This window comes from Emydura macquarii, unplaced genomic scaffold (genome assembly GCF_026122565.2).
Source record: "Emydura macquarii macquarii isolate MOO-44397 ecotype Brisbane River unplaced genomic scaffold, CSIRO-AGI_Emac_v2 contig_1644, whole genome shotgun sequence".
NCBI classification, from domain to species: domain Eukaryota; kingdom Metazoa; phylum Chordata; order Testudines; family Chelidae; genus Emydura; species Emydura macquarii.
Genome location: NW_027131781.1, coordinates 13707800 through 13716206, shown reverse-complemented (window position 1 = coordinate 13716206; position 8407 = coordinate 13707800). Strand labels below are relative to the sequence as shown.

Genomic DNA, 8407 nt, shown 5'->3' with positions numbered 1-8407 from the left:
GTGTAATTCTACTTACTGCGCTGCTGTTCTACAAGGGATGAACTTGGCCCTAAATGTTCAACAGCAGCAGCAGCAGGGACAGCAAATGAAGCTGTTTTCACTACTGTTTTCCCCTAAACTGAGCTGTCCATCTCCTGTATTTGAGGGCTGGGATCATTAACTGTAGGGCCCACCGTGCTCAAAGGCTGCTTGCTTCTCTCATCAAATAACAGTAGTGCCTGCATAACGGATCTCCTGTTAAAGAACATACGCTTTCCATGCACCAAAGCCCAACAGATCTAAGGGACAGGCAATCAGCTTCGAGCAGGACAAGGGGAAATCACAAAGGAATACTGGTTTAGCACAAGAATTCGTCAGTTAATAGGAGACGTTCTCTGGGCCTCAGATATATTTCATGAAACAGCAAAGCCCTGAGAAATGAACATACTGTAAAAGGACAATGATAATCAGAGTAATCAGCCCAGAAAGAACTGAAGGAAATGTGCTTATAGGAGGACAGAGAGAGCTTTTGTGCAAGGTGTGAAACGGGGCACTACACAGCTGGTTGAAGGAGCAGAGAAAGCAAGGCATGAAGTGTGCACAGAGCTGAACTGGATGGATCCTTCCAACACATGTGGTTCCTGATGGGCCCAAGAGAGAAATATAACAAGAACTAACTGGAAGTTAAAAGCCAGCCCAATTCAAATTAGAAACACAAACTTTTAATATTGAGGGTGATTAACCATTGCAGCAAACAGCCCAGGGATGTGGTGGATTCTCCATGTCTTGATGTCTTCAGATCAAGACTGGCTGCCTTTCTGGAAGATGTGCTTGTGTCAAACACAGGTCATTGGGCTAACACTACAGGATGTCAGATGAGATCAGTGGTTCCCAACCTGTGTACTGCGGGGGCTTTCAAAGTGGCCCACAGCTCCTCTCCTGCTGGACGCAGAAGGGAGCCACTGCTTAAGGACCCAGGCAGAGTGAGTTTCCCCTGGACTAAGACGGGTGCAGGCTCCTTGCTGCAGCCAAGGGGATGGGGATCTAGATCAGCGCTCCCCTTCCCCTGGCTGTACCAGGGAGCACAGCAAAGCACTCCGCCTCAGTCCATAGGAGCTGGGGTCCCTGCTGGAGCCGGAGGGAGGGGAGATCAGCACTTCCCTCCCCCAGCTCCAGCAGAGAACAAAGCGCTCGCCTGGGTCCATAGGTACCAGGGTCCCTGCTGGAGTCAGAGGGAGGGGAGCACTGATCTTCCGTGCCCCCTGGCTGCAGAAGGGAGCCGCTGCCTAGGGACCCAGGTGGAGTGCATGGGGCTACAGGACGTGTTCGGTTTCTCTGCTGCATTATGGGGATGGGAGATCAGCGAGGAGGCAGCCTCCTCCGTCTGGCTGCAAGGGGGGCGGGGTCTGCTGGCAGAGACTGGTGGCCCTTCAGGGTTGTAAAAATGTTATCTGTGGACCGCAAGCAAAAAAGGCTGGGAACCACTGGATTGGATCATCCAATGGTCCCTTCTGGCCTTAAAAGCTATGAATTAAATCACAATCCAAGGCCCAGCACCCTGAATGTGGGTGTTGCTCTGACCCAGATTTGGGTGATGAGGTTCAGGCCTATTTTTGTTCAGGAGACTCATTCTTTTTGTGCCTTTTTCCAGTCCCTCCTGATGCTCAGTGTGACCCCCCCTATCCCCACACACTTCATGGCTTTGCTGTGCGCCTCTCTCCAAGCCTGGCTGGCTGCGGGAATTAAAAGCATTTGCAAACATTTCCGATAGCATCAGGCATTGTATGGGCAGGTGCTGTGCGAGCTTCCCACGCACAGCTCTGCCAATGCACCTCTGACCTGCAGCACCTGCTCCTGCAGGCCCGGCCTCCCACACAGCGGACATTATTTATTTGCTGTGTTTATTTATAGGGGCTGTAGAGTGCAGCAGCCGGGCGCGCGAACAGCTTATTGAAAACAAACAGAAACATGCGAGTTGTCTTAATGCAGCTACGCAGCCTCCATCTCTGGCCTTAATAATATGTCAGATGGAGTCAATTAATTAAGAGCCAAATTCAAAACACTTGGGGATCTGAAAGATGAACTCTCCTGGAAGGCCAGGGATGAAGTAAACTCAGGCAGCAACAAAAGCATGCTCCAGGGAAGCACAATTGCCATGGCTGAGCAGCAGGGGGAAACACAGAACCAGATCCTTAGCTGGTGTAAACGGGCATAGCTCCACTGTCTCCAAGGTAACTACGCCAATTAACACCAGCAGAGGATCCAGCCCACAGACTCTAAATGAGTCCCATACCTTGCAGGGCTTGGAAGATTATAATTAGCAATTGGAATTGACTTCAGAAGAGCCACAGGTAGTCAACAAAGAGCAGGGGGGAAATCTAGGAGTTCACAATGACCCATCCCGCTCCAGAGACAAGCAGCCTCATTTTGTACTAGCTAAACATACTCCCCAAGCGTGGAGCATATTATAATAGTCTAGCTGGGAGGTCAGGATCGCTGCAGCAAGGTAACTCACCCCTGGCCTGTGCGATCATTGATTAAGTGCCAGCCATGCACCCAGCTCTGAAATAGCAGCTCACGCTATACCAGATACACACAGCCCAGAAGGGACACGCTGGGAGCTCTGCTTATTAATGTCTCACAGTTCATGGGCATGTGTCGCATTTCCCAGGCAAACTGCCTCTCTGACCCCTTGTGGTCATGTTGAGCCCATCCCTCCCGTGGATTCCCTCAGGTGGAATCACACCGTGCTCCATTCTCAGACCCGGCACTGAGTTGCAGTCTCCTGGTGCTAACTGTGATGACCTCAGCGGAGGCTGTCAGAGGCTTAGATCCTGCCGTTCTGTTCCCTGTGAAGCATGGACCAGGGGTTAATATAGTCACCAGGCAGCCTCCTTAAAGCACAGTGCCATTTAGTTAGAACCAAAGGATTTCAGAGAAAACAGGTCTTAAAATAACAAAACAGACTGCACTCCTGTAAGTTTTCCCTACGGCATGTAATTCCCCAGCTCTGGGAAGGCCCAACAGCTTTAGACTCCCTCTACAGACTCTCCCTCTATCAGCCCGTCTCCCTAGACAGCTCTGACATGTAAGCCCCTTCCCTTCCTCCCCACACACCCCTTTCTCCTCTGAGAAGCACCGTTTAACTCGGTAGTGGGCTTTTCAACTCCTGGCTCCTCACTTTGGCAAAACAAGGCTTGAGACAGGATCTTGAAGCTAGCAGTCTGCCCCACTGCCTTCCAAGGATGTGCTAGGGTGTCCTCACCTACAGCTTTTGTGGTGTTTTCCTGGGTGCTTTGCCCACAACCACTTGTTAAGTTAGCTTGAAACGGCCATACAGGAAATTCTAACCACCCACCATATACAGCAGCTTTACCTCCCTGAGCAGGTCACATATAATGTTCCTAAAATGCTTCCGCCTCCGTGTTTTCAGATTAGTACACGACTGTCACGGCATCACAGAGGTGTCAGATGTCGGGCAGGATTCGAATGGGGCAAGGAGCTTGACAATCCCGGGCAGGGAGTTCGTACCATGGGTAGGAGGCAGAATGGAGATGGCAGCAGGAGAAGGGCAAGAAGATGCACTGAGGCTGGCATTGCTGGCAGAGTGGAGACGCTAAAAGTAGAGGTCTGAGATGGAGGTGAGCAGAGCCTTGCAGAGGCAGACAAGAGGGTAACCTTGATTGGGTAGGCAAGGGGAGACAACAGAAGGATGTGGGGGGGGGGATAGGTGGGGCATGATCAGAGCCTTGGATGAGGATGGTAATATTAGCAGCTACATTTTGGACAAACTAGAGAGGGCAGCAAGGGCTCGGGAAGACTGGAGAGGAGATGGCTGCTGTAACTGGCTGTAAACTGTACCTAGGACTGACCAGAAACACTGTTAAACAAGCCCTTCCTATCTTCTGCATACATCTGCTTCCAATCACCTTCAGGGGTCAGTCACACCTGCTGGGCAAGAGAATGGCCCAGCTCCTTGGAACGTCAGTGCATGTTATATTCTAACCACACCTGCCAACCAGCCACAGGCAGTAAGGAGCCCTTCCTTCCATTGTAAATATTTAGGCAGCTTTGGCACCCCTGGCAGTGATGAAAGAATAGCATCTGCTAGGCTGGCATGCTGCAAGCCTCTCACACCATCTGCTAAAACACTTCGACCTTGACCTGCAACACACGGCCAGCCTGAAACCCAAGGCAACTCTACCGAGGTGCCTCAGTCCTGACTTGCAGGGCCTGTTGTTCTGGCCTGCCCTCTCCCCCGGGGCATATTTCTGAGCAGATGGGTCCCATATCTAGTATTGAGTACTTCTAATCCTCTCTCCCTCTTGGTACTGCCATTACAGCACCCAGCTTAGCTCACCTGCTGCTCCTGTTGCAACATCAGCACTTCCCTCTCCTAAAGCCAATCACATGTAGGGAGGACTCAGCTCAGCTCAAGAATGTCTCTCTGCCTTTGATCTTCAGCCACCCTGCCTAAAATTTCATTTTTGGTAAATAAAATGTGCATGGAGCAAACTATACCACCCCCATCTTCCCCCACCTAGCTCACATGATTGGTAGCAGAGAAAAGAGAAAGCCAAAAGGAGCAAACGTCACTGTAGAAGGGAAGGGGTTAAAGAGACAAGACCAAGAAAATGAAGACCTGAAGTGGGACCTTGCCTGACAACTGCTAAAATCTGTTTACTTTGGGGATGGGACACCACTGCTATTTTCAATGAATAGATCACTATTAAATCAGGAACAGTAATTGCCTGCCTGACCAGGGACTTGAACCCTGGGCCCTCAGATTAAGAGTATGATCCGCGACTGACTGAGCTAGCCAGAAGGTAAAAGGATCTAAGCACCTCAGGTTAGAAAATGCAGGCTCTAGAGACTTGGGCAGCATGGTTAGACTGGCTTTTCTAGACCATGCCCAGGTCTAATTAGATGAGTTTAGTGTGCACCTCCCCCACCATCTGCAGTGAATGAAAAAGCCCATCCAACTGATTTTAATAGGATACCCTGCAGGGGTAGACTCCTGCATAGATAAGAGTTTGGATACCAACTCACTGAAAACAGCCTCTAAATTTAGCTTAAAGAAGAGAGGAACACCAAGAATTCAACTAAAGCTACTAATCTGAGACCACTAGATAAACCTCCCCTTAGGGGTAAGGGGAGTGCCTCTATTGATTTATATAGGAGAACACCTGGGGCGGTGCTAGAGGAATCCCTCCAATCAGAACAAAGCTGAGCTGGTCTGTTCCTGGGGCAGAGATATAAAAAGCCAGTTCAATAGCAGCAGCCTTTTCCTTTAGCTATGGGGCTGGAGTACTGGGGGCAAGGGCTGTTGTTAATACAGAGGAGGCTGCTGTAGGGAACTAAATTAATTATATATATGAAGCCTGGAACAAGTGATGCCTAGGTGCTATGGAGATGGGTACATTAGAAACACCTGAGAGACACTTTTTCCCCCTCCCCCCCATAGTGGCTTAAAGTGAAACTGGCCCTTAAGGATCTATCTACACAGGGATAAAAAACCCAGGTCAGCTGGCTTGAGGTTCCAAGGCTGAAAAATTACTGTGTAAATGTTCAGGCTCTGGGACTCGTAGCCTCAGCCCTATGAGCTCATGGCAGCAGACCCAGGCTAGCTATAGCTGTCTGGTGGAAAATTTTATCCCTGTGTAGATGTACCTTAAATGTCTCATGCTGGTAACCTAGGCTCAGTAATGCTTCCCATTTGAGGCTACCTGAGATCACCCCTATCTCCAGCACTCCTGTTTCACTGAAAAAATCAGGGCATGAAACATTTTATTTTTAAATGCACAATAGGATGTATGTTTACTGCCACTATTCATCCCACTGCTCTGTGTTCTTTCCCTTCTTCTTCTCTTTGTTTGAATGAGGTCTCTCTAAGCTTGTTAGCGGGGGGAGAGGGGGACCATTTCTCTGTGTGTAAAGTGCCTAGTACACTGATGCTGGACAAATAAGTAATGGCTAGGGTCACACTCAACCTTGGGGATAAGTAACTATTCTCTCCACTTACAGACAAGTGAAGTGAATTATCTACAGTTGGAGTGAATTTGTGAAAGCTGTGAATAGAACTGCCTTGGCCTAACTTAGCTGGGTGTTGATCATGCTCCCTTTCTGTGATCTCTGGTTTATAAATGTTAATGGTGGAGTTAGAACTCTCCTGTGTTTACCAAAATGTGCAATGGATGGGCCTCCTGCGTGTTCCTACACGAAAACAATGTAGTCCTTCGTCTGCGGGCTCTGTGAGAGCCACTGTTAAACGCTATGCCCTGAAAGTGCGACACTGACACTTAACACTGCTAGCACACGAACAAGAAAAGGACCCTGTTACCTTCCAGCTCTGCTGTAAACAGACTGGAGGCAACAAAGGCAATGAGAGGGAAATGCATTTAATTCTCAAGGGTCATGTGGGATTAATGGAGGAAACTGACAAGAAAAAACATATCTAAAGAAGTACAGATAAAAGTACAGCACTGGGATCGTTTTAGGTGTTTTCAGCAGACTGAGGGCTGAGACTGGGAGTTCTGTCTTCTTTCACCTTGACAGCAAGTTCATTAATTCCACCTTCCATCCCTCCCAACATGCAGGAGTAGGGTCTGAGCGCACGCTGTCAAAGTGAGAAGGTGAGAATAACCAGGATATAGATGATCCCATAGAGGCAACCTGGTCACTTCCACTCACTGGGCAACCTTTGTTACCTGGACCTGTATTCACGCTGACTCGTCATTGGGATGTCCCATATGATCTAAGCATAATTTTGTCCAGCTGCTGCATGGCTTTTTCAATATCTCCTAGAACGGTGTGTGCTTTTCTAATTCCCCTTCCTGATTGTGCAGATCATTTTCAAATAAAGGCACCCACTGGTCCCTTTGGAAAGACAGTTTTTCCTGCCTCTACTTGACTGTAAACATTTTTTCCTGTTAAAAATTTGTTTTTCTAGTCACTTACCGACTTTGGCCACACTGGGAGCTCATGTTCAATTGATCATGCACTATGACCCCCAAATCTTTTTCAGAGTCACTGCTTACCAGGATAGAGTCTTCCATCGTGTAAGTATGGCCTACAGTCTTTATTTCTAGATGTAAACTTTTACGTTTAGTCACATTAAAACACACACTGCTTGCTTTTGCCAAGCGACCCAGTGACCTGTCCTCTCCATTGTTTATCATTCTCCCAAGTTTTGTGTCATCTGCAAATTTTATCCGTGATAATTTTGTTTTCTTCCTGGTAATTGATAAAAATGTTAACTAGCATAGGGCCAAGACCCAATCCCAGCGGGACCCCACTAGAAACACACCTGCTCAATCGTGATTTCCCATTTACAGACACATTTTGAGACCTATCAGCCAGTTTTTAGTTCATTTAATGTGTGCCATGTTAATTTTATACTGTTCTAGTTTTTTAAAACAAAATACAATACTAAGTCAAACACCTTGCAGAAGGTCAGGTGTATTACATTAGTGCTATTACCTTTATCAACCAAACTTGTAATCTCATCAGAATAGGCTGTATTTTCCATAAATGTATGTTAATTGGTGTCATGCTGGCTGGATTGGGGGTGGCATTTATGATATGTCTACAATTACTGGACCATCCTGTTTATCTTTTTAAAATACTAGTATTAAACTAATGATTATTAATGATTAGTATTAATGATTAAACTATTATTAATTAATGATTATTAATGATTAGTATTAATGATTAAACTATCACCTTTCTATCTCATAGCTGCCTCTTTATTTGTCTTCCTCTCTTACTACCTGTGTTCTCCCTCCATTAACTGCCTTTTCTCTTATGGAAAAACCCTTTGAACTTTGGATCTCAGAGCATTACAAATCTCTCATATGAACTGATTATTACTCTCCCTATTTAACAGATGGGGAAACTGAGGCCCGGAGATGAAGGGACCTTGTACAGATGACACAGCAAGTCAGTGGTAAAACTGGGAATAGAACCCAAGATTCCAGAGTCCATGTCCTGACCACAATACCCTCATTCCTCCCATCTGCTTTGTTTTCAGTGCCATACAACAGATTTCACAATGCATAAGAGGCTGTCCCAGGCACAACTGATATCACATTCAGGCATAGTGGTGCCAACCCACCAGACACAGGCATCATTCAGGGCGGGGGGGGGGAAGGGAGAGCTTAGAAAAGGCAGCTGTCCAGAAGGAGTTGGCAGCTAGTACCGAAAAAGCAGGAGAGCAAAGGCTCTTTCCAAAAAAGAAATGAAATAAAAATTAATAAGTAAATCTAAAAAAGCAGACGGAGAGTGAAGCTGCTTGAGTTTTCCAAGAAGGGTCCCCCCAGATGCACAATGGGAACATCTGTGCCTCCGCTTGCTCCTTGGAAGGGCCTCAGGCCGCAGAGCAATGCTGGCGTCAGCTGGTCACAGTGATGGCCTTGATGAGGTCCTCTCC

General features: G+C 47.5%; 1 long non-coding RNA gene across 2 annotated transcripts; it reads right to left on the bottom strand.

Moving 5' to 3' along the window:
* Window positions 1–2556: 2556 nt before the first annotated feature.
* Window positions 2557–4441, bottom strand: LOC137158327 (uncharacterized). Of its 2 annotated transcripts, none has more exons than XR_010921372.1 (3): window positions 4340–4441; window positions 3511–3609; window positions 2557–2828 (listed from the first exon to the last, which is right to left on the bottom strand). It is a non-coding gene; the product is annotated as an uncharacterized lncRNA (long non-coding RNA). The 2 variants fall into 2 exon arrangements; XR_010921371.1 differs by having other exon boundaries at window positions 3511–3595; window positions 4340–4417.
* Between the last annotated feature and the right edge of the window lie 3966 nt (window positions 4442–8407).